Here is a 26,031-nt window from a genome sequence, read left to right on the forward strand (position 1 = left end):
ATTTATACTTGGGGTTAAAATGCAACAATCTTCCAGTTTAAAAGACTGTGATCATAATTGGTGAAATATTTACATCTACATGATAAAAGGTGAGATTAAGTTGAAACTAAAAGAAAGCAAAATAGGAATAAAAAATCATAAGATAATTCTTTTGCTAGTATAGCACTTGGCATATAGTAGGAACTCAATGTTAAATGAAACATCAAAATGACAAATACATTTACTCTTTACAAATGTATGTGTTGATTGCCTATCTTGTAGCAGACGTTTATAAACATTGAGGTTATAGTAGAAGAAACAAGGTAGACAGGTTTGTTCCTTGTCTCAATGGAACAAACAATGCAATGAAATGAAGCAAAGCAGGACCTTAATGGAAGAAAGAGGATTGGAGTGGAAAGCAGAGGTCATGTTATGCAAGACCTTGTAAGTCACAATAAAAAGTTTGAATTTTGGACCAAGGCAAGATGGCAGAGGAGTAAGGGACCCCATTTCATCTGGTCCCCTGAATTTAGCTAGATATCTACCAAACCATTCTGAACAACCATGAAATGGGTGCAAAAAATGTAGGTGTAAGAATGTATATCTGGATCTCTACAAGTGGAAAACTGCTGCCTGTAACAAGGGAGGAAGGGCAGAGTTGTGAATTAGCAGGGGGATATTGTAACATAAACTAAAGGGGGAGGGAACTCCCATAAACTGGATCCTGGAAAGTGGTATAAAACCAGAGCACAACATCATCCTGTGATGGGGACCAGGCAAAAACTCACAGAGTGGTAGCATGTGGGAAAGAGCTTTAGAGAAGTGCCCAGACAGGATTCAGGAGTGAGGGGTGTGGGGCACAAGAAGTTCACAGCTGCTTGTGGTTTTAGCATCACAAAGGGCAGGGACAATCCTGGGGTCCTGGATGACCTCTGAGAGAATTATTAATGTCACACAACATGGGAGGTGGCAGTTTTCAGTGGCACACAGAGAAATGGAGACTATTTGTCATGGAGGTTTTAGTGAAGTGAGCAGACTGTAATTTCTCTGCTCTGGGCCAGAGGTTTGGGTGCAGCCATTTTTGCTCTAATCCTCAGAAGAGGTGTGGAAAGTTATCAGAGAACAAAAACTCAAAAACAGAAAACAAAACAAACAAACAAACAAATAAAAAAATGGTTTCCACTGAGTCCAGCCCACCCACAAGGGGCAAGACAACTCTGCCCAAACAGAGTTGCCTAAGAAACAGCATGGCAGACCCCTCCACCAGAAAACAGGCTAGAAGAATAAGAGGACAACAACCCCATGGTTCCCATAAGACTGTAAAACCCCAACACCAGGGCAAAATAGTATATTAAGCTCCAGGAATTGCCTCATGGCTTTATTCTTCAAATACGACTCTCTTTTTATTCATTCTTTTATGCTTCTTCTGTTTTTTTTTTTTTTTACCTTATCCTCATTTCAACTAGATGTTTAATATATTAAATTATATTTTATAATAGCATTTTAACTTGTACTTTTTCACACCTATATTTTTTATAGATAAATGCTACCTTGTAGACTTTCCCCTATTCAATTATATATACATAACATATATATATATATAACTATATATATAACATACCTACTATATATATAATATATATAAAACATATACTAACATATATGTTAGTATACATATATACTAACATATATCTGTTATATATAGTTATATATGTTATATATCTAACATATATCTGTTAGATATATAACATATATACTATTGAATAGGGAAAAAAGTCTACAATGTGCATTTGGGATTTTTATACCTTTTTGAGGGAGGTTTGGATGGCTATATATTTCAAAATCCATAAGATATCTAGGAAGAAACCTAATCAAAGAGGAGGTAAAGTCTACACTACTTTCCATATATCTATATTTATATCTATCTCCACATTTTACTTTCCCCAGAATTTTGGATGGAAAGTAGTGTCCTCAAAAAACAGAACAAAATACACCCAGGAACAACTGAAACACCCTATTTTGTCCACACTGAGAGATTATAGCCCCTATAACACTTACCCCCCTTTTTTCCTTTCTTTTTATAATTTAATATTTTTAATTTAATTTTATAAATTTTATTCTTGTGTTTTGTTTTGGCTTTGTTTTTTTTCAGTGGTGGCTTCCAACCACTCCAGATTTTCCTAGAGTCCATCTTGCTTGGGTCATAATTGATATTTTGGACTTTGTACATTCCCTTAACCATTCCTCAACAGAATGGCTAGGAGGAGGAGCTCCCAACAAAGAACTAGAGACAACGGCCTCTACCACAGTTCTAATGAATATGGTTATAAACAAGAGGCCAGAGATAGACTTCAGGGTAGCAATTATGAAGTCAATAGCTAGGCTTGAGAAAACCATTAGAGACAATATAGAGTCTCTAAAGGCAGAAATGAGATCCAATCAGGCCAAATTTAAAGATGCTGTGAATGAGATGAAATTTAAATTGGATACTTCAACGGTGTAAATAAGGCAGAAGAATGAATTAGTGATCTAGAATATAAGCTGATAGAAAGGAAGGAAGCCAAGGAGGATAGGGATAGGCAGCTAGAAGCCCATGAGAACAGACTTACAGAGATCAATGACATCATGAAACATTCCACTGTCAGAATTATTGGGATCCCTAAGGGGGTGGAGAGAGAGGACTAGAAGGAATATTTGAGCAAATCATAGCTGAGAACCTCCCCAATCTGGGGAAGGAAACAAGCATTGGTGTCCAAGAGGCAGAGAGAACGCTGCCCAAGATCAATAAAAGCAGACCAAAAGCCCAGCATATAATAGTAAAACTTGCAAATCCTAGAGCCAAGGAAGTTATCTAAGAGGAGCTAGGGGAAAGAGATTTCTTATGTACAGAGGGAGGACAATCAGAATAATTTCAGACCTGTCCACAGTGACCTGGCAAGCCAGAAAGGTCTTGCAAGACATATTCAAAATACCAAATGAGAAAAACATGCAGTCACGAGTACTTTATCCAGCAAGGCTGTCATTCAGAATGGATGAAGAACAAAGAGCTTCCAGGACTTGCAGAAACTGAAAGAATATGTGACCACCAAGCCAACCCTGCAAGAAATATTAAGGAGAGTCTATAAAAGAAGAAATACCCCAAGAGTAATATAGACTAGAAATTTTCAGAGACAATCTATAAAAATAGGGATGTTACAGGTGATATGATGGCACTAAATTCATATCTTTCAATAGTTACACTCAACATGAACAGCCCAAATGCTCCCATGAAATGGCACAGGGTTTCAGATTAGATAAAAAGACAAGATCCATCCATATGCTGTCTATAAGACACTCATTTTGAACCTAAAAACATCTCCAGATTAAAGTAAGGGGATGGAGAACCATTTATCATGACAACAAACCTCAGAAGTAAGCTGGGGTAGCAATTCTCATATCAGATAAATTAGATTCTAAGTTAAAGACTGTAGATAGAGATACAGAAGGGCATTATATCATACTTAAAAGGTCTAGCCAACAAGAAAATCTAACAATTGTAGGGGCGCCTGGGTGGCTCAGTGGGTTAAAGCCTCTGCCTTCGGCTCATGTCATGATCCCAGAGTCCTGGGATCGAGCCCCACGTCAGGCTCTCTGCTCAGCAGGGAGCCTGCTTCCCTTCCTCTCTCTCTGCCTGCGTCTCTGCCTACTTGTGATCTTTCTCTTTCTGTGTCAAATAAATAAATAAATAATCTTAAAAAAAAAGAAAATCTAACAATTGTAAATATCTGTACCCTCAATATGGGAGCAGCCAACTACATAAACCGACTAATTAACCAAAATATTCGTATTGATAACAATGCAGTAATAGCAGGAGACCTCAACACTCCACTTTCAGCAAAGGACAGATTATCTAAACAGAAGATCAACAAAGGAACAAGAGCTTTGAATTACACACTGGACCAGATGGAGTTCACAGATTTTTACAGAACATTCCACCCTAAATCAAAAGAATGCTCATTCTTCTGAAGCACACATGGAACTTTCTCCAGAATAGAACACATACTGGGTCACAAATCAGGTCTCAACCAACACTAAAAGGTTGAGATTATTCTCTGTATGTTATGAGACCACAGTGCTTTGCAACTGGAATGCAATCAGAAGAAAAAAAATTTGCAAGGAATTCAAACACTTAGAAATTAAAGAGCATCCTGCTAAAGTATGATTGGGTCAACCAGGAAATTAAAGAACTTAAACAATTCATGGAAACCAATGAGAATGAAAACACATCAGCCCAAAACCTATGGAATACTGCAAAGCTGGTCCTAAGGGTGAAATATATAGCCATCCAATCCTCTCTCAAAGAAGTAAAAAAATCCCAAATGCACAAGGTAACCTTATACCTGTGAGATCTGGAAAAAGAAGAGCAAATAAAACCTAAACCAAGTAGGAGAAGAGAAATAATAAAGATTAGAGCAGAGATCAATGAAATAGAAACAAGAACAACAGTAGAACAGATCAACAAAACTAGAAGCTGGTTCTATGAAGGAATTAATAAGATCAATAAAACGCTGGCCAGATTTAAAGGATTATCCATTATGACCAGGTGGGATTTATTTCCTGGGATGCAAGGGTGTTTCAACATTCTCAAATCAAACAACTTGATAGAACACATTAATAAAAAGAAAGGGCAAGAAACATATGACTCTTTTAATTGATGCAGGAAAAAAAAAACACTTGACAAAATACAGCATATTTTCCCAATTAAAATTTCAGAGTGTAGGGGATAAAGGAAACATACAGCAATATCATAAAAGCCATCTATAGAAAGCCCACAGAAAATATCATTCTCAATGGGAAAAGGCTGAGAGCTTTTCCCTTAAGTTCAGGAACATGACAGGGATGCCCACTCTCACCATTACTGTTCAACATAGTACTACAAGTCTAAGCCTCAACAATCAGACAACAAAAAGAAATTAAAAAAAAAAACATTAAAATTGGCAAAGAAGTCAAACTCTCTCTTTTCACAAATGACATGATATTTCATAAGATATAAGATAAAAGATATATAAGATAAGATATAAGACTCCATCTCACAAATTACTAGAACTAGAACTCATACAGCAATTCAGCAATGTGGAAGGATACAAAACCAATGTACAGAAATCAGTTGCATTTCTTTACACTAACAATTTAACTGTAGAAAGAGAAATTAAGGAATCTATTCCATTTACAATAATGCCAAAATCCATAAGATATCTAGGAAGAAAGCTAACCAAAGAGGTAAATGATCTATACCCTAGAAACTCCAGAACACTTACAAAAGAAATTGAGGGAGGCACAAAAAGACAGAAAAATAAACATTGTCAAAATGTCTATGCTGCCCAGAACAATCTACACTTTAAATGCCATTCCTACTAAAATATCATTGGCATTTTTCAAAGAGCTGGAACAAACAGTCCTAAAATTTGTATGGAACCAGAATAGACACTGAATCTCCAAGGGAATGTTGAAAAAGAAAACCAAAGCTGGGGGCATCACATTGCTTGACTTCACACTTATTACAAAGCTGTGATCACAAAGACAACATGGTACTGGCACAAAAACAGACACATAGATCAATGAAACAGAATAGATACTCCACAAATGAACCCCCAACTCTATTTTCAACTAATTTTAGGCAATTCAGAAAAATATACCCAGTGGGAAAAAGGCAGTCTCTTCAATAAATGATGCTGGGTAACTTGGACAGATACATACAGAAGAATGAAATTCGACCATTCTCTTAACACCATACACAAACATAAACTCAAAATGGATAAAAGACCTCAGTGTGTGACAGGAATCCATCAAAATCCTAGAGGGGAACATAGGCAATAACCTCTTTGACATTAGCCACAGCAACTTCTTTCAAGACACATCTCCCAAAGCAAGGGAAACAAAAGCAAAAATGCACTTTGGGGACTTCATCAAGATAAAAAGCTTCTGCACAGCAAAGGAAACAGTCAACAAAATGAAGAGGCAACCCACAGAATGGGAGAAGATATTTGCAAATAGCATGACAGATAAAGTGCTGGTATTCAAGATCTATAAAGGAATTCTCAAACTCAACATCCCAAAAATAAATAATCGGTTAAGAAATGGGCAGAAGACATGAACAGACACTTCTGCAAAGAAGACATACAAATCGTTAACAGACACATGAAAAAAAGGTTCAACATCAATAGTCATAATCAGGGAAATACAAAGCAAAACCACAATATGATACCACCTTATGCCAGGTAGAATGGCAAAAATTGCCAAGGCAGGAAACAAATGTTGATGAGGATGTGGGGAAAAGGGAACCCTCTTACACTGTTGGTGGGAATGCAAGTTGGTGCAGCCATTTTGGAAAACAGTGTGGAGATTCCCCGAAAAGTTGATATAGTTACCCTATGACCCAGAATTGCATTACTAGGAACTTACCTCAAAGATATAGATGTAGTGAAAAGAATTTCAGGATTATATCATTGTCATAACTAACATGCATCTTCTGATAAAATACACACATAGTATTAAATGCAGGCAAATGACAATATATTTTAATATATTTTTAATCATTTTCAATAATGATTGGACAACTTTAAAAAAAAGATTTTCTATGTATTTATTTGACAGAGAACACAAGTAGGCAGAGAGGCAGGCAGAGAGAGAGGGGGAAGCAGGCTCACTGCTGAGCAGAAAGCCTGATGCAGGCTTGATCCCAGGACCCTGGGATCATGACCTGAGCTGAAGGCAGAGGCTTTAACCCACTGAGCCACCCAGATGCCCCATGATTGGACAACTTTAATCATTATAATGTTAGGTGTTATTAATTGTACTCCTCCAGTGTTGTGCTGGAGCCAGCTGGCACCAGCTTCTGAGAACTGATTAAGGGCATCACTTCCCACCTCTGCATTGACAACAGTTACTATACTGACAACTTGAAATTGAGCAGATAGATAATATTTATATCATTAAAATTGGCAAATTCTCTAAATCAGGGATTTTTTTTTTCTTTCAGAAACCTGTTTATCAAACATTTACCAGCACATCATCAGGCTTTTGCTAGACAATTTAAATTCATTATGTTATTTAATCTCAACTCTAACTATGAGTTATTATTATTTCTGCTTTGTAAATATGGAAACTAGAGCTCAGAGATATTAAGTAACTTATCCAATATAACACATAGCTAATAATTGGCAGAGCCATGAGATTCCAAAGATCATCTCCTTTTTCTACTGTATCTCATTATTCATCTACTGTGAGTTGGCAAGCATTCTAGGACGGACAATGGGATATTCAAGGTTGAATAAATTACAGCTAATCTCTTAGCCTCAAGAAGCTCATTATGTTTTTCTTACAGATAGCATCCAGAAAATATTTATCAATATATTAACAAACTTTTGTGTTAGTTGCCAGCATGTAAATTGAACAATATTTTAAGTGGAAAACTTTTAATGTACTGTTAACATAAGAAGATGATTATTATATTTTACTGACAAGATAAAAAAAATCACACAAAACTTCATTAATTTTCTGCCACTCAATCGTGTCAAATCAACTGCCTATATTCTTACTCTCTGCCTCCTCTCATATAATAAGAAGTGTTTCCTTGCTCCCATAAGACCTATGCTTGTGTTCTAGATTCCATTCTTTTTCTTCATCTCAAGAGCTTCTTTTTTTTTCTCACACAGCTTTAATTTATTTGTCTTTAACTGTATCAGTACCTTCAACATACAAACATGCTCTATTTGTATCTGTCCTTTTAAGAAAATGATCCTTCTCTTTACCATGTGATACTGAACAATATACTTAATATCTCTTGATCCTATTTATGCCCATCTCTACCTTCTGCCCTACAATGCCACTCTCCTTCAAAGTTGCCTGATCATTATTGAAAATATTATTAAGAACAATACATTGACATTTGCCTGCATTTAGTGCTATGTGTGAATATTATCAGAAGATGCACAATAGTTATGACAATGGTATAATCCTGGAATTTGAAAAATAATATTATACAACACATGTAAGGGGACCTTCAGAACTCTTCTCCAAAATGTAAACAATTACATTAATTAAAATTAATTAAAATTAATTAAAAATTAAATGAAAATTAATTAAAAATTAATACCTGATTATTACTTCTAATAGCTAGCTGTTCAATGGCTTTAATTGTCATCTTTATTTTTTTCTCACATGATTCACAATCCTTTCCTGTTTAAATGAAAATGTTTAGTGGGAAGAAGAGCAGAAGGGGCTTTAACACACAGAATTACCTTGATTTGACGTAGAATTCATATCCAACCATGACCACAACCATCAATTGCTTTTATAATTGATCTCATTATTTGCTATCAAAATATTTTTTGTCTTCAACCTCCTCAAAAAATTATTTTCACAAATAGTAGTATGATCTTTCCTTCATCCCAAACCTTTTATTATTGGATTTCAAATGTTTCAAGTGTTTTACTGAAGCTTAGAGAAATTTCTGACTCATAAAATATTCTTTCAATTCCTTCAATTCAAAACTTTGATGGACTTTAAAATGCTAAGTCTAGCCATTCTAACAGATGTAAGATAATATGTGGTTGTGGTTTTGATTTGCATTTTCCAGATGATTAGTGATGTTGTGAATCTTTTCATATGTCTATTGGCCATCTGTATGTCTTCGTTGGAAAATGTTTATTCAGGTTCTCTGCCCATTTTTTTAAACCAAATTATTTGGGGTTCTTTTGGTGTTAAGTCACATACATTTTTTATGTATTTTGGATATTAGCCCCTAATTGATATAACATTTGCAAATACCAAAAGTACAAGAAATAGCAAGTTTTGGTGAGAATGTGGAGGAAAAGATATGCCTGTGCACTGTTGTTGAGAACACAAATTGGTACAGCTACTGTGGAAAACAGTATGGAGGTTTCTCAAAAAATTAAAAATAGTTACCATATACTCTCGTAATTCCACTTCTGGGTATTTACCCAAAGAAAACAAAAACACTAATTCAATGGGGCTCCTGAGTGGCCCAGTCAGTTAAGCACCTAACACTTGATTTCAGCTCAGGTAATGATCTCAGAGTCCTGGGATAAAGCCCTGCATTGGGCTCCATGCTCAGTGAGGAGTGTGCTTGAGATTCTCTCTCCCTCTGCCCCTCCTCCTGCTCTCTCTCTCTCTTTCTTACTCTCTAAAATAATAAGTAAATAAATCTTAAAAATAACTCTAATTCAAAAATATACACGCATACCTAGTCTACTCTAGCAATATTTACAATAGGCAAGAAGTGGAAGTAACCTAAGTGTCCATCCATATGTGAATGGATAAAGTTGTGGCACATATGTACACACACACACACACACACACACACACACACACACACAGAAATATTACTCAACCATAAAAAAAGAATGAGATCTTACCACTTTCAACAGTAAGGATGGACCTAGAGAGTATAATGCTAGATGAAATAAGTCACTCAGAGAAAGACAAATAGCATTTAAGAAACAAAACAAATGAACAAAAAATAAAAAACAATAGACTTTCAAATACAGAGAATAAATTGGTGGTTCCCACAGTGAAGGTGGGTGAGGCAGGGGGTAAAAGAAATAAAGGTTATCAAGAGTACACTTATCTTGATGAGTATTGAGTGATAAATAAGATTGTTGAATAATTGTATTGTAAACCTAAAACTGTTATAACACTGTATGCTGTACTTCAATAAGAAGGGAAAAATAAATAAAAGTCCAAGTCTACAGATAAAAGAATGTTACCTTTGTTGCTAGAATTGCCTAACTTATTTATTTGTATTTTATTATTTTTTAATTTATTTTTTTAATTTAAATTTAATTAACCTGTGATGTATTATTTCCTTCAGGGTACAAGTCTGTGATTCATCAGTTTTATATAATACCTACTGCTCATTACAACACATACCCTCCCCAATGTCCATCACCCAGTTACCCTATCCCCTTACCCCTCCCAGCAACCCTCAGTTTGTTTCCTAAGATTAAGAGTCTCTAATGGTTTATCTCCCTCTCTGGTTTCATCTTGTTTCATTTTTTTTTCTCTCTTCCTTTATGATCCTATGCCTTGTTTCTTCAATTTCACATACCGATGAGATCATGTTGTCTTTCTCTGATTGACTTATTTAACTTTTTTTAAAAAAGTATGTTATCTTATAAAGAATTTTCAGCTATAACTTAGAACAGAAGTATTGAGTTTGGAATAAAAGCAGAATTGAAAATCTGTAAGCATGAGAGTCTATGGAATTATTTCTCTCAAGGATTTAGGGCAGGAATCTATCTTTATATATGTGTGAACTACCCTCATGGAACCATGCTTCATCACCCTACAGGCATGCAGAATCTATGAGCAAATAGACCTTGGATATACATTATAGGATTGGTTGTTATGCTAAGATTTTTTTCATCCTCATTGTCATTTCTTGGGGAATTTGTTTATAAAATATATATGTACATTAGCACACACTTTTAATATTAAAAGTCATATATTATACAACTTTCGCCTTACTTATAGAAATCACAAAATAACTTGATTTGTTTACTTTTATACATGACTTTAAATATGTTTAAGTGCTTCTTAGCATGCATGCAAAACATCTGGGGAGTTTTAAAAAAAATAGATTTGAATAAACCACCTTTGGAAATTCTGATTTAAGAAGTTTGAATTGGAGCCTGAGAACTATATGTATGAAAAAGCTTCACAAGTGATTCTAATGATTATGAACTGATGCCTTGAGCAGCTATTCATATCTATAAGGCAGAGAATGCAATGCTTATTTTCTAGGGGCCAGCTACTGAAAGAGAGGTCCTCAAACCATCAGCATCAGCTTTACATGGAAGCTTGTTAGAAATGCAGCACCCAACACCCACCCTAGACAGGCTGAATCAAGTCTGTATTTTGACAAGACCCCAAGTGATTCATAAGTGCATTAAATTTTGAGACACTGAGCAGTTGAGCAGATTTAGTTACTTTATTTTATTTTTTTAATCATTTATTTGACAGACAGAGTTCACAAGTAGGCAGAGAGTCAGGCAGAGAGAGAGGGGGAAGCAGGCTCCCCACCAAGCAGAGAGCCTGATGCAGGACTCAATCCCAGGACCTTGGGATCATGACCTGAGCTGAAGGCAGAGGCTTTAACCCACTGAGCCACCCAGGTGCCCCAGAGTTAGCTTTTAAAGTGAGAAAAAAAATGCTGACTTCCATCAATAGGAAATAATGAAGTTAGTATCTCACAATAAAAGCATAATTTATCCTTTCTGAATACAAACTCTAGATCTCTAAGTGGTTGTTGTATAGTTTCTTTATCTTCTCAACGAACTTAAAAGGCTTCCTGCTTTTCAGCTGAAATTTTTCTTGATTTCACTTTGGAAAGAGACTCCCAGATCTCTTTAAGATGTATTCTGATATTCTTTGCTCACAGCAGCTTTGGATTCACAGTTGAACAAGTTTGAGCACTATGCAGGTAGAAGTGCATTTATATTTGATTTTGTTAAAGTTAGTAGAGAAAAAGTCCCCTATACACTTGGGGCTTCATAGGGCATTTCAATGGGCTTTAGAATTCCGGGTCAATATCAGCTAATTCTGCATTTCTCATGGCATGGCAGAATTCTCCCCTACATGCTTTGGTACCAATGCCTCTGTTTCAAGGCAGACGTAAATAATTCCACTCTCAAAATTCTGTATGTTGAAAGTGAAATAATTGGCCCAATATTTCAAAAATTCATAAATCATATGTTCATAGTAAAGAGACTCATTGTAAGTATTAAATAACATTTCTTATAATATATACTTCTTGGGCTTTATCTCATTGCATCTATTTCAAAAAATGGCCTTTCATATATTCTTTCTCCCTTTATTGTAGGGTCATATATCCAAATGCATAATTGCATGTAAACAAAGTAACAGATTCACTAAATAAGCTATTGCTAGAAATTGTAATATTTTGTTTTACACAAATATAATTGTAAACTATTAAAAATAGTACATGAATGCAAATTTTGGTTGTTAAAATTGGATTGACATTACTTAAAAAGAATAATTTAAACATTTAAGTTTGAGGAGTGTAAGGAAATTAAAACATAGTTCAAATCTAAAGAAAAGTATGCCACTCAAAGGAAACTAAAGAGAACTAATTTACATTTTAATAATCAGTAATAAGACTTATGAGGTGTTGATTATTTTCCACATATGACTTTTTTACGTTTCTATGTAATGCACCTCAATTAATTGTCTGTGGCATCATAAATGAACATTTTCACTGTAGCATGACTATGAAATGCTATAAAATTCTCTCAGTGCAGCTGAAGTATAAAATGTACAAATGACATTAGCACTGAGCAGTACCTCCTTGTGTTAATGCAGATTCCCTCTTGGCCTAAATTACAATGCAGTAAAATATCTGACTAGCTCAACTAATGCTTTCCTAAAAGAGATGCCGTGTTTTGTGAAGTCATAGAAATTACTACGTTTTTAAAGTTATGTTTCAGTACCAGCTGTCTAAATATACACTGAAACCTAATTGAGAGTTTTAGTATTTCCCTAAAGAGCCAAATTAGAAAATACTATTGAAACAACTTTAACTTTTATTGAAGACTTTTCTACTTGTCTCTAGGCTTGCCACAAACCATGAAGAAAACTAGGAATTATTTGTTCAACTTTTATTCTTCTGACTATTATGTACAAATCAATGAATATGTATGCTTGCAGATAAAAAATAATAATAACAGATAATTGATTTTTGGGGAGACAAGATGGCAGGGAAGTAGGAGGAGGCCCCTTTCAACCTGCACCCTAAAGTGAGCTGATTATCTACCAAAGAACTCTGATCACCCATGAAATCAGCCTGAGATCAGAATTATACACATCTGGATCTCTACAGGGGCAGAAGATGCCAGTGGTCAGTGTTTCTGTGTTTTTGTGTTTGTCCTGATAGTATATAAATCTTACACTTGGGTTCCTTGTAACGAGGTTCTTCCTTTATTTGCTATATATATATATATATATATATATATATATATATATATATATATATGATTTTTTTTCTCTTGTCATATATTTTTATCAGTCTTTTTGTTTGTCTGTTTTTGTTTGTATACTTCATAAATCTTACCTTGGGGCCCATTTGGGCTAAACCTTCTCTTTTATCTTCCCTTTCTTTCCTGTCTCTCTCTCTGTTTTTTCTTTTTTCTCTTGTTTGGGTGGGGAATCCTGATTGCTCAGAAGTGTTCCAGGGTACATCTTGACTGCACCATGGTCGATACATCCAGCTACATCTGTTCAGTCATCTCTCACCAAAATGACTAGGAGGAGGAATGCCCAACAGAAGAAAAATACAGAGGATGGACCTTCTGCAACAGAGTTAACAGCTATTAACATAGACAATATGTCAGAAAGAGAATTCAGGCTAACAATTATCCAGGCAATAGCTAGGTTGGAGAAAGCCATGGATGACCAAACGGAATTGATTAGGGCTGAACTGAAAGCGACCAGAGAGGATGTTCACAATGTTAGGGCAGAGCTAAAAGCTACCAGAGATGAGGTTCATAATGCTCTCAATGAGTTATAATCTAATCTAAATTCTCTCAAAGCTAGGGTAACTGAGACAGAAGATATAATTAGTGATCTGGAGGACAAACAGATAGAGAGAAAGGATCAGGAGGAAGCCTGGAACAAACAGCTTAGAAGCCACAAAAACAGAATTACAGAAATAAATGATGCCATGAAACGTTCCAACATCAGAATTATTGGAATTCCTGAAGGGGAGGAGAAAGAAAGAAGTCTAGAAGATATAGTGGAACAAGTTCTTCATGAAAAATTTCCCAATCTCGCAAATGGAACCAGCGTTCATGTACTAGAGACCAAACGGTCTCCACCCAAGATTATAGATTCCAGAAAAACATCAAGGCACCTGATAGTCAAATTGAGGAATCATAATTGTAGATATAATCTCTTGAAAGACGCTAGGACAAAGAGGCTCCTTACGTACAGAGGAAAGCCCATCAGAATAATGTCAGACCTGTCCACAGAGATCTGGCAAGCCAGAAAGGGCTGGCAAGATATATTCAGGGCACTAAATGAGAAGAACATGCAGCCAAGAATACTTTATCCAGCAAGACTGACATTCAAAATGGATGGAGAGATAAAGAGTTACCAAGACCGGCAAGGCTTAAAAGACTATGCAACCACCAAGCCAACACTGCAGGAAATATTAAGGGGGGTTTTATAAAAGAGGAAAAATCCCAAGAATAGCATTGAACAGAAATATAGAGACAATCAACAGAAAGAAAAACTTCAAAGGTAACACAATGTCAATAAAAACATATCTATCAATAATCACTCTCAATGTGAATGGCCTAAAAGCGCCCATAAAATGACACAGGGTTGCAGATTGGATAAAACGACAGGACCCATCCATATGTTGTCTACAAGAGACGCATTTTGAACCTAAAGATACACCCAGACTGAAAGTGAAGGGATGGAGAAGCATCTTTCATGCCAATGGGCCTCAAAAGAAGGTTGGGGTAGCGATTCTCATATCAGACAAATTAGATTTTAAACTAAAGACTGTAGTCAGAGATACAGAAGGAAACTACATCATTCTTAAAGGGAGTATCCACCAAGATGATCTAACAATTGTAAATATCTATGCCCCCAATATGTGAGCAGCCAATTACATAAGAAAACTGTTAATCAAGATAAAGAGTCATATTGATATGAATACATTAATAATAGGAGATCTTAACATGCCTCTCTCAGAAATAGACAGATCTTCAAAGCAGAAAATCAATAAAGAAACAAGAGCATTGAATGACACATTGGACCAGATGGACCTCATAAATATATACAGGACATTCCACCCTAAGACAACAGAATACTCATTATTCTCAAGTGCACATGGAAACTTCTCAAGAACAGACCACATACTGGGTCACAAATCAGGACTCAACCTATACCAAAAGACTGAGATCATTCCCTGCATATTCTCAGATCACAATGCTTTGAAACTGGAGCTCCACCACAAGGTAAAGTTCCGAAGGAACTCAAACACCTGGAAGCTAAAGATCACCTTGCTTAAGAATGCTTGGATCAACCAGGAGATCAAAGAAGAACTGAAACAATTCATGGAAACCAATGAGAATGAAGACACTTCAGTCCAAAACCTATGGGATACAGCAAAGGCTGTCTTAAGGGGGAAATACATAGCCATCCAAGCCTCCCTCAAAAAAATTGAAAAATCCAGAACACACCAGCTGTCTCTACACCTTAAGAACTGGCGAATCAACAACAAATCATACCAACTCCACACATAAGAAGGGAAATCATCAAGATTAGAGCTGAAATCAATGAGGTAGAATCCAGAGATACAGTAGAACGTATCAATGAAACTAGAAGCTGGTTTTTTGAAAGAATCAATAAGATCGATAAACTATAGGCCACACTAATCCAAAAGAAAAGAGAGAAAGCCCAAATTCATAAAATTATGAATGAAAGGGGAGAGATCACAACTAACACCAAGGAAGTAGAAAAAATCATCAGAAGTTATTATCAACAGTTATATGCCAATAAGCTAAGCAACCTAGGTGAAATGGATACATTCCTGGAAAACTGTAAACTCCCAAAATAAACCAGGAAGAAATTGACAACCTGAATAAACTGATATCTAGTAACAAGATTGAAGCAGTGATCAAAAACCTCCCAAAAAACAAGAGCCCAGGACCTGATGGATTCCCTGGGGAATTCTATCAAACTTTCAAAGAAGAAATAACACCCATTCTCCTGAAGCTGTTTACAAAATGAAGCAGAAGGAAAACTTCCAGACTCTTTCTATGAAGCCAGCATTATCCTGATCCCCAAACCAGGCAAAGACCCTATCAAAAAGGAGAATTTCAGACCAATATCACTGATGAATATGGATGCTAAGATTCTCAACAAGATCTTAGCAAACAGGATCCAACAACATATTAAAAAGATTATCCACCATGACCAGGTGGGATTCATCCCTGGGCTACAAGGATGGTTCAACATTTGTAAATCAATCAATGTGATAGAACAAATTAATAAGAGAAGAGAGAAGAACCACATGGTCCTCTCAATTGATGCAGAAAAAGCATTTCACAAAATCCAGCATCCGTTCCTGATTAAAATGCTTTAAAGTATAGGGATAGAGGGAACATTTCTTAACTTCATAAAATCTATCTATGAAAGACTCAAAGCAAATATCATCCTCAATGGGAAAAAGCTTGCAGCCTTCCCGTTGAGATCAGGAACACGACAAGGATGCCCACTCTCACCACTCTTGTTCAACATAGTATTAGAAATCCTAGCAACAGCAATCAGACAACAAAGAGAAATTAAAGGTATCCAAATTGGCAATGAAGAAGTCAAACTCCCTCTCTTCACAGATGACATGATTCTTTATATGGAAAACCCAAAAGACTCCACCCCCAAACTACTAGAACTCATACAGCAATTCAGTAACATGGCAGGATACAAAGTCAATGTATAGAAATCAGTGGCTTTCTTATACACTAACAATGAAAATACAGAAAGGGAAATTAGAGAATCGATTCCATTTACTATAGCACCAAGAACCATAAGATACCTGGGAATAAACCTAACCAAAGTGGTGAAGGATCTGTACTCGAGGAACTACAGAACACTCATGAAAGAAATTGAAGAAGACACAAAAAGATGGAAGACCATTCCATGCTCTTGAATCATAAGAATAAACATTGTTAAAATGTCTATACTGCCTAGAGCAATCTATACTTTTAATGCCATTCTGATCAAAATTCCACTGGTATTTTTCAAAGAGCTGGAGCAAATAATCCTAAAATTTGTATGGAATCAGAAGAGACCCCGAATTGCTAAGGAAATGTTGAAAAAGAAAAACAAAACTGGAGGCATCATGTTGCCTGATTTCAAGCTTTACTATAAAGCTGTGATCACCAAGACAGCATGGTACTGGCATAAAAACAGACACATAGACCAGTGGAACAGAGTAGAGAGCCCAGATATGGACCCTCAACTCTATGGTCAAATAATCTTCGACAAAACAAGAAAAAATATACAGTGGAAAAAGACAGTCTCTTCAATAAATGGTGCTGGGAAAACTGGACAGCTATATGTAGAAGAATGAAACTCAACCATTCTCTTACACCATACACAAAGATAAACTCAAAATGGATAAAAGACCTCAACGTGAGACAAGAATCCATCAGAATCCTAGAGGAGAACATAGGCAGTAATCTCTTCGATATCAGCCACAGCAATTTCTTTCAAGATATGTCTCCAAAGGCAAAGGAAACAAAAGCCAAAATAAACTTTTGGGACTTCATCAAGATCAAAAGCTTCTGCACAGCAAAGGAAACATTCAAGAAAACAAAGAGGCAACCCACAGAATGGGAGAAGTTATTTGCAAATGACAGTACAGACAAAAGGTTGATATCAGGATCTATAAAGAACTTCTCAAACTCAACACACACAAAACAGATAATCATATCAAAAAATGGGCAGAAGATATGAACAGACACTTCTCCAATGAAGACATACAAATGGCTATCAGACACATGAAAAAATGTTCATCATCACTAGCCATCAGGGAGTTTTGAATTAAAGCCACATTGAGATATCACCTTACACCAGTTAGAATGGCCAAAATTAGCAAGACAGGAAACAACATGTGGTGGAGGGGATGTGGAGAAAGGGGAACCCCCTTACACTGTTGGTGGGAATGCAAGTTGGTGCAGCCACTTTGGAGAACAGTGTGGAGATTCCTCAAGAAATTAAAAATAGAGCTTCCCTATGACCCTGCAATTGCACTACTGGGTATTTACCCCAAAGATACAGATGTAGTGAAAAGAAGGGCCTTCTCTATCCCAATGTTTATAGCAGCAATGGCCACGGTCGCCAAACTGTGGAAAGAACCAAGATGCCCTTCAACAGATGAATGGATAAGGAAGATGTGGTCCATATACTCTATGAAGTATTATGCCTCTATCAGAAAGGATGAATACCCAACTTTTGTAGCAACATGGACGGGACTGGAAGAGATTATGCTGAGTGAAACAAGTCAAGCAAAGAGTGTCAATTATCATATGGTTTCACTTATTTGTGGAGCATAACAAATAGCATGGAGGACAAGGGAGTTAGAGAGGAGAAGGGAGTTGGAAATTGGAAGGGGAGGTGATCCATGAGAGACTATGGACTCTGAGAAACAATCTGAGGGGTTTGAAGCGGCGGGGGGTGGGAGTTTGGGGGAATCAGGTGGTGGGTATTAGGGCACGGATTGCATGGAGCACTGGGTGTGGTGCAAAAAAAGGAATACTATTATGCTGAAAATAAAAAAATAAATTAAAAAAATAATAATAATAACAAGAGGTAGATAAGACAATGTTCTCATCCTCAAGGAGTTCACAGAACAAAAGGAGGAATCTACAATTATCACAGGAAACTAATTCTCTTTCCTTCAGAAATAAGTAATAATTCTAAAAGCAGATATAGCAGATATACAATGAGTTGATTGCAAGCTTATACATATGTTGGTGTTGGAGGAGGGAAGGAGTGGCAGGGAGTAGAATATCTTCACATTTGTTTCAAGAGAGGAAGGAAGAAAGATAACACAAAACTCAAAAGAAAACACTGACAATCTTAAAACCTCCTGCCTGTCATCTTGCTTCAGGAACTCTGTTATATTCCAAATTCAAATGCATTAATGCCATTTCTGAGACAGTAACTTATGAAATCCATTCTTCCTTCACTCATTTTAATTAGAATTGTATAAGAATTTGTCATGTATTAACAAGCAGGACATTATTTCCTTTTCTTCAGACTCTATTTATATTTCATGTCATATAATTAGACAAAAAGACTATGTTTAACTTGGCCTATTCACTGTGCTGAAAGGGAGTTGCCACCTATTAAAACATTGAAATAAATGGTCTTCACATTAAAAAAGTATCTGAGTCTGAGAACCATTCTATCCAGCTTATTCATAATTTACAGTTCATAATTCTATTGTGATACTCCCATAACATACATGTGCATGTGTGTGCACAGAGAAAAAGCTTTCTCTAAGTTCTCATGCATTTCTTTTTAAGATTACTTTTATTTATATTTTTTAAGTTGAGATATAATTAACGTTGAAAAAAATTTCTTGTTTCTTGAGTTAACAGAAACAAAATTGTGTAATTGAGAAGTATCTTTAATAACATTATTATAATAATAAAAAGGTATATGTAAGAAAATAAAATCACCTTAGTTATACCAAAGGTAGTGACTGTTACTATTTTATTTGCTTTTGAATTTTTCCTTGCTTATGTATATTAGGATTACACAATATATATGGTTTTATATCCTACTTTTTATGTCTCACCATATATTCTTAAAGTAATTTTAAATGAAATCTACTAATACTTTCGGTTTGCACTTTATTTTTTTTTAAGTTTTTTTTTTAAGATTTTATTTATTTATGTGTCAGAGAGAGAGGAGCGAGAGTGAGCACAGGTAGACAGAGTGGCAGACAGAGGCAGAGGGAGAAGCAGGCTCCCCGCTGAGCAAGGAGCCCGATGTGGGACTCGATCCCAGGATACCGGGATCATGACCCAAGCTGAAGGCAGCTGCTTAACCAACTGAGCCACCCAGGTGTCCCTCGGCTTGCACTTTAAACTTGTATGTCGTTACCTAAGCTATTACACCATGAGACCTAAAAATATGCCCTTAAAGTATAAGCCTAGATAAGTTGTTAATTTTAAATTATGGCATCCCCAAATATATTATATGTGCAAGTAGTATATTCTTTTATTCTTACCAACTAGCTTATAGACAGAAAACAAAAGCATTGCTGATGTTCTATGTAAACTTTTAAAACACAAAAAAGGAATATAATTTTGGAACCATACATTTATTCATTTAAAAGTTCCTGAATTCACTTATGCATTTTTTTCCTACTCAGTAGGTTTTTCAAGTCCATAACAGAAATTTTAGTTGTTCATTCAAGTAAGAAAAATCATTATTTTAACAATGCTCACAGGTACAAGAAGACTTCACCCCTAGGAATTTAAAATAAAACTGATGAAAACAGTTTAAACACTGCATTTAAAGATTAAGAATAACATTACTGAAAAACAAAGGGTCATTTTTTAAAGATCTCTGGCATTGGGGGGTCAGAACATTGTAAAGGGCACTGGAAATTTAGTTGCTGGTCTGCTGGGAAAAAGTGAAAAACTAAATGGAGATGAAGTTAGGTTGTACTGTTTGCCCAAAATAGTGCCAAAAGTCCTCTGGAATAGGAGATGAAGTGTAACAAAATGAGGCTAACATGAAATGGATTAACCAAGCAGCAGAACAAACTTGTGAGAGCAAGGTGAATTAGCAACAACAAAAGATAGGTAAGAAGTAGGGGGTTGACCAGATCAATATCTAGACTGACTAGAACTTGGGTTAACAAGTGAATGGAAAGGTCTTGCAGACATATGTATGTACACACGTGAACACACACACTTACACAGAAGCAGTACTAAAGGCTATAATTTAGGATTGCAGATGGTTTCAAAGGGAAAAAAAAACTTATGGGGGGCTATTATTTTGGCTCTTCTATGCCAATTCCTTTTACCAGAGAGATTATAAATATGTTTAGAGTGAAAGGCAAATGATCATAACAGATTTTGTTAGACATTTAATTCTGTTGTTTTTCCTCAGAATCCATTATCAAGAGGAGAAAAGAAATATAGCTTTTTCAGAAAGCATTTGCAAACCTGTAAATTAACACATTAGATCATTCCTGTTTTTGAAAGTCTTAATCATTCTTCAATGCACCTGTCACTGTTATTATGAGTCCAATTCTGATGGATTTTATTTTCCTCTGAATTCACCCATAGTTTAACAATGTATATTCTGCCTCGTGTTAATTTTTTTTTTATGTTGTATGTTTTATCACCACTAGGAGTTTCACAGAGACAAAAGCTGTTTCTATTTTTTTTTTCTTTTCTTTTCTTTTTTTGTGCCTGGTGGATTTCTAATGTTCTCTTATTGGAAACCTTACTATCCTCCCTCAATATTCTTTCCACTGCTTTAATATCGATTCTCTGTCATTAAGGGTGAAGGAACCCTACACTGCAAATGAACTTAAACAGTGGTTCTCAACCATTTAGGTGCATCAGAAGCATCTGGAAGAATTGTTAAACACAAATTGCTGGGCTCCACACCTAGAGTTTCTGACTCTGGAGCTGTGGTAGCCCTGAGATTTTGCATTTCTAACATATCCCCATTTGTTGCTGCTGCTAGTGGTGAGGGACTCTATTTTGGCAACACTATCCTCTAAGATTTGGCATACTATAGCCTCAGGCCAAATTATGTCCTCAGCTTTTCCCCCCACTTAACCTTAAGATTATTTTTATAACTATTTTATTGATGTATAATTCACACGTCATACAATTCATGCAATTGAAGTGTGTAAGTTCAATGAGTTTTGTTCAATTCACAGATTCATGCAACCATCAGAATTTAGAACATTTTCATCATTCCAAAAAGAAAACTGTACCCAAGTAGTCACTCCCTATTCCCCCACTCCTTAGCACTCCTCAGCCTGTTTTTATAAGACTGAGAGCTGAGAGTGTTGTTTTAACTTTTAAAAAGATTATAAATAAAATGCATGATGAATAAAATGATGAACATGTGACAGAGACCTTCTGGGGCTCACATAGATATTTACTATCTAATCATTTACAGAAAAACTTTGTAGACCCTTTTAGACAAAGACTATACCATTATTGAATATAAAAATACAACATCTCAAAGTCAGTCACTAATAAGGAAGGAAAAGCAAGTTTTTTCACAATAGTCTAAGAATTGCTTCCTGCCTTAGTTCCATGACTGATCCATCAGAGGAAATAATAAATTAATTATGAGAAAGATTAACTACTAAGATGACAACAAACCCAATTAAATAATCTTGGAGATGAAAAGGCTTGAAGAGATAATGTAATGAGGAATGGGCTCCAGATTTAATTTCTCTGCAAAAATGTCTGAGATCATCAGTTTCTAATCTCTCTGAGCCTCAATTCTTGCTTTTTATTCAAAGGGAAGTGGTTGGGTATTATTTGTATGTCTTCATTATTGACTTCAGAAGTTTGTTGTGAGAATAATAAAATGTCTTACAAAGTATGAACTGAAAATACCTTATAAAGTATAAAATATAAAAGTATAAAGTTGGTGTTGTTATTGGTCAAAGTTCTTAACTAGTTTAAGGAAACTAGGGCTGCCAAATAAAGTATTTGCATGGTACATATATATATGAAAATGTTATTAGTTCTTTATGTAAAATTCATATTTAACTGGCTTTCTTTATTTTTATTTGATACTTAACAGAACTCTAGTAATAACATTATCTATTTGTACATTATATTATGTGTTTTGGAAAGTAATTTAACATGTATCATTTAAAGAAATGAATATTTCTAGTAATGGTTACATCATTATCCCTATGGTACATAAACAGGTAATGAGGTTTAGTGAAATTAAATTATTTGGTAAAAGTAATGCAAAAAGTAGGTATGTGTCAAGTGTTAAAATCAGTTTTTGTTTACTGTGAGTTCTTTAAATCTGTGTTTCCTAAATCTTTTGGACTCAATAATTTCTTTCAAAGTATATATAATTTTGAGAAGCAATTAGGAAGTAAGCAATTATTTAATGAGGGTTTTTTAAATAAAAAGTAAAAAAAAAATCAATTTTTAAAAGTTTTGTTTGGTATATGGTAAAGCATGTTAAAGGTTTATTTGGACTAAACACTTTATTAAAGGATTCATTAAAATATACTTTTAAAATATGATGTGTTTAAAATCAAATTTCACCTATCCCCAATTAATAGGTGACTCACTATGATAACAATTGTAAGTTTTGTCCTAATAGTTATTCTCCTCTTCTTTTGAAATAGAAACTAGTTTTTAGCTGGACATATAACTTCTCAGATTATCCCAGCCTCCTCTGGGCTAGATGTGGCCTTATAACTAAGACAGTGGTGTTTTTGTTTGTTTATTCGTTTGTTTGTTTAAAGGAAAGAACCATGCCTTTTCTTTGTCTCTCACTCATTCCTGCTGGCTGAATGCAGATGTGATGGTAAACATTTTGGATAATGAAGTGGAAGCTATGTGATAATAATGAGAGAACAGTAAGCTAGAAGAAGCCTGTGTGAAGCTATCTTATCCCTGAGCTGCTTACCTTTAGTCTTCTTTTGCACAAGATAGACATAAACTTCTATGTCATTTAGAATTACACTGATGTTAAATAAGAAAGTTGATGACCAAGGGCCCGTCTTCCATTTTCATTAGCCAAATAGATGCCTTAAAATATGCATCTTGGGGCACCTGGTTGTCTCAGTTGGTAGAGGGTGTAGCTCTTGATCTTGGGGTTGTGAGTTCAAGCTCCATGTTGGGTGTACAGATTACTTAAAAATAAAATATTAAAAAAAACCCCTTGTATCTTCTTGTACACTAAATTCACTTTCAAATTGTACCTCATGTGAGTGCATCTGATTGGAAGAATAAAATCACAACTGTGCTGTAAGGAGTATGGAAAATGCAATTTTTAGCTTTCCAGTCTCTGCAGTATAGCAAAGCAAATTAGAAGTAGGTTGGAAGTGATAATGAACGATTAACCATATGCATTGTTTTGATTTGCATCAGCTATGTAAGTATAAATATTATTTCTTGAAAAATAAATTCATATTCGATTTTGGAGCTAGATACAAATTACTGAAGAGACAGAATATTAACTGCATTATGAACCAAAAATAGGTAAAATTGTTTTATGATTTGATGTTTAATACTTATGTATCTGACATTTTAAAGAAATGAATTAATTTGTTTTTATAGAATCATGTTTTATTTCCAAATTACAGGATTATAAGGTTACAAGGGTAGGTTTTAATCTTGGTAACTATCACATTATGTGGGAGTCACTTTTATTTCAATTTATAAAATAGTGACAAGGGATAGAATTATATTTTTCAATACAGTTTTGGTTTTTTGTATTGATTTTATTTTTTGTATTGGTTTTAAATTGCTCAAGTTACGTTTATGCTTCATGTATGATTTTGATGAGATTAATGAAGTTTTGTATCTGATGAAGGTCATGTCGAATTACATGGATTATCAATTTTGTTCTGATACCTTGTATGTCAATAATAATGTTCTTTTTCCTATAAATTAAATATTACATGAATAAAAATCAAAGCAATTGAAAATTATGCAATGATTAAAATTATCATGAAAGCTAACAAGGTCCAGTTGAGTGATTTAAAAAAAAAAGTGAATAGGACTTCCAATACTATGTTAAATAACGTTGATGAGTGGACATCCACTCCTATGTGGAATCTAACAAAACAAAGAAGCAAAGGGAAAAAAAAGTGGGGGGGGGGAGGCAAACCAAGAAACAGACTCTTAACTATAGAGAAAAACTGATACTTACCAGAAGGGTGGGGGGTAGGGGGATGAGTTAAAAGGTGATGGGGATTAAGGAGTGCACTTGCTGTGATATCCACCAGGTGTTGTATAGAAGTGTTAAATCACTGTATTGTACACCTGAAACTAATAGCACACTGTTTGTTAACTAACTGGAATTAAGATAAAAACTTTACTCATGAAAATAGTTACTGACATTCACTAACTACTGTATAAATTTATTTAATACATTCAGAGGTCCTCTAAGATTTAAAGAAGAAACAGATCCAAATAACAATTTTATTGATGGGTTGAGGGGTGCTGAGAAGATGGTGGAGTAGGAGGAGCCTAAGCTCATCCCACACTTACAACTAGATAACATTCATCTAGTCATCAAGTCAATAAATGGAATAGCAATCTAAAGACACTCCAAAAAAACTCTCCAACTAAATGTAGAAAAGAAACCTCATTAGAGAGGTTAGGAAGGGCAGAAACATTTGTCAGTGGTCTGGAGCTGCCCACAGGAGGGAGAGAGCTATGGCTGAGGAAACGAAGTCCCAAAGAGTCCTCACAAAGGGAAAATGAATCCTTATAACATCTGGCCTTAAAAACCAAAGGGGCTGAATTCCATGAGTTTGTACAACCAGTGAGAATTGGAGCCTGGAGCTTTAAAAGTCAGCTAACTCAGAACTGAGTGAGGTGGGTGAGTGAGTGATACCCAGGTCCCCACCCTTAAAGAGAGAGCAGTCTGAGGAGAAGAAATATAGAAACAACAACTTATACAATGGGAGGGAGAACTAATTATCATGATTTCAGAGCATCCTCTGGGAACAAAGGAGCTGGCAGTCACCATTTCCCCCACCCTGCTTCCCAGCATAAACTCAGAGTCACCTACAGGAAGCAGCAGGGAACAGACACTTGTTACCAAACCTGCAAGAAGTGTGTCCCACCCATAAGTTCTACTAAGCACATGCCTACTCCAAGCCTACTGACCTCAGCACTGGGCTTCGGGAAGTTTTTGTTAAAGCTGCTTGAACCCTACCCAGCAACTAGCTCTGTGCAACTCATAGTTGCACCCACTAAAATTTGTGTAATTGGTCTAGGACTACCAGCCCAGTGAAAATTCTGATAATGCCATGCCTGAGCCCTACCCAGATGCCAACCATACAGACACAATGCGCCTTAGGCCACTATCACTCCCCACCATGTGTCAAACTCCCAAGAGCCACCCAATTGTAGGGAATGTGGTCTAGGCTCATTGCAAATTTTGTTAACACCATGGCCTCACCTCCAAGTCCTTCTGCTGTTATGTCCCTTCAGAAGTGGCCTGTCTGTATCTCACAAACATCACAGAAAGTAAGCACAGCCCATGACAGACAAAAAGAGTCAGTGTAGGCGTCTTTACAGAAAGGAAGAATGACTCACACACCATAATAGGATGCAAACAACACACATACAAGACTCCCCTGAAGTGCCAGGTTCTGGTGCATAGAGAACACTGCACTCAAGGGCATTATTGAATGCCACTTTTTCTTATTGAAGCCACTGTTTTCAAGAGAAGAAGACATAGCTGGTTTTACTAATAGAAAAACAGACA

Source organism: Enhydra lutris, unplaced genomic scaffold (assembly GCF_002288905.1).
Source record: "Enhydra lutris kenyoni isolate GAN:26980312 unplaced genomic scaffold, ASM228890v2 scaffoldscaffold67, whole genome shotgun sequence".
NCBI lineage: Eukaryota > Metazoa > Chordata > Mammalia > Carnivora > Mustelidae > Enhydra > Enhydra lutris.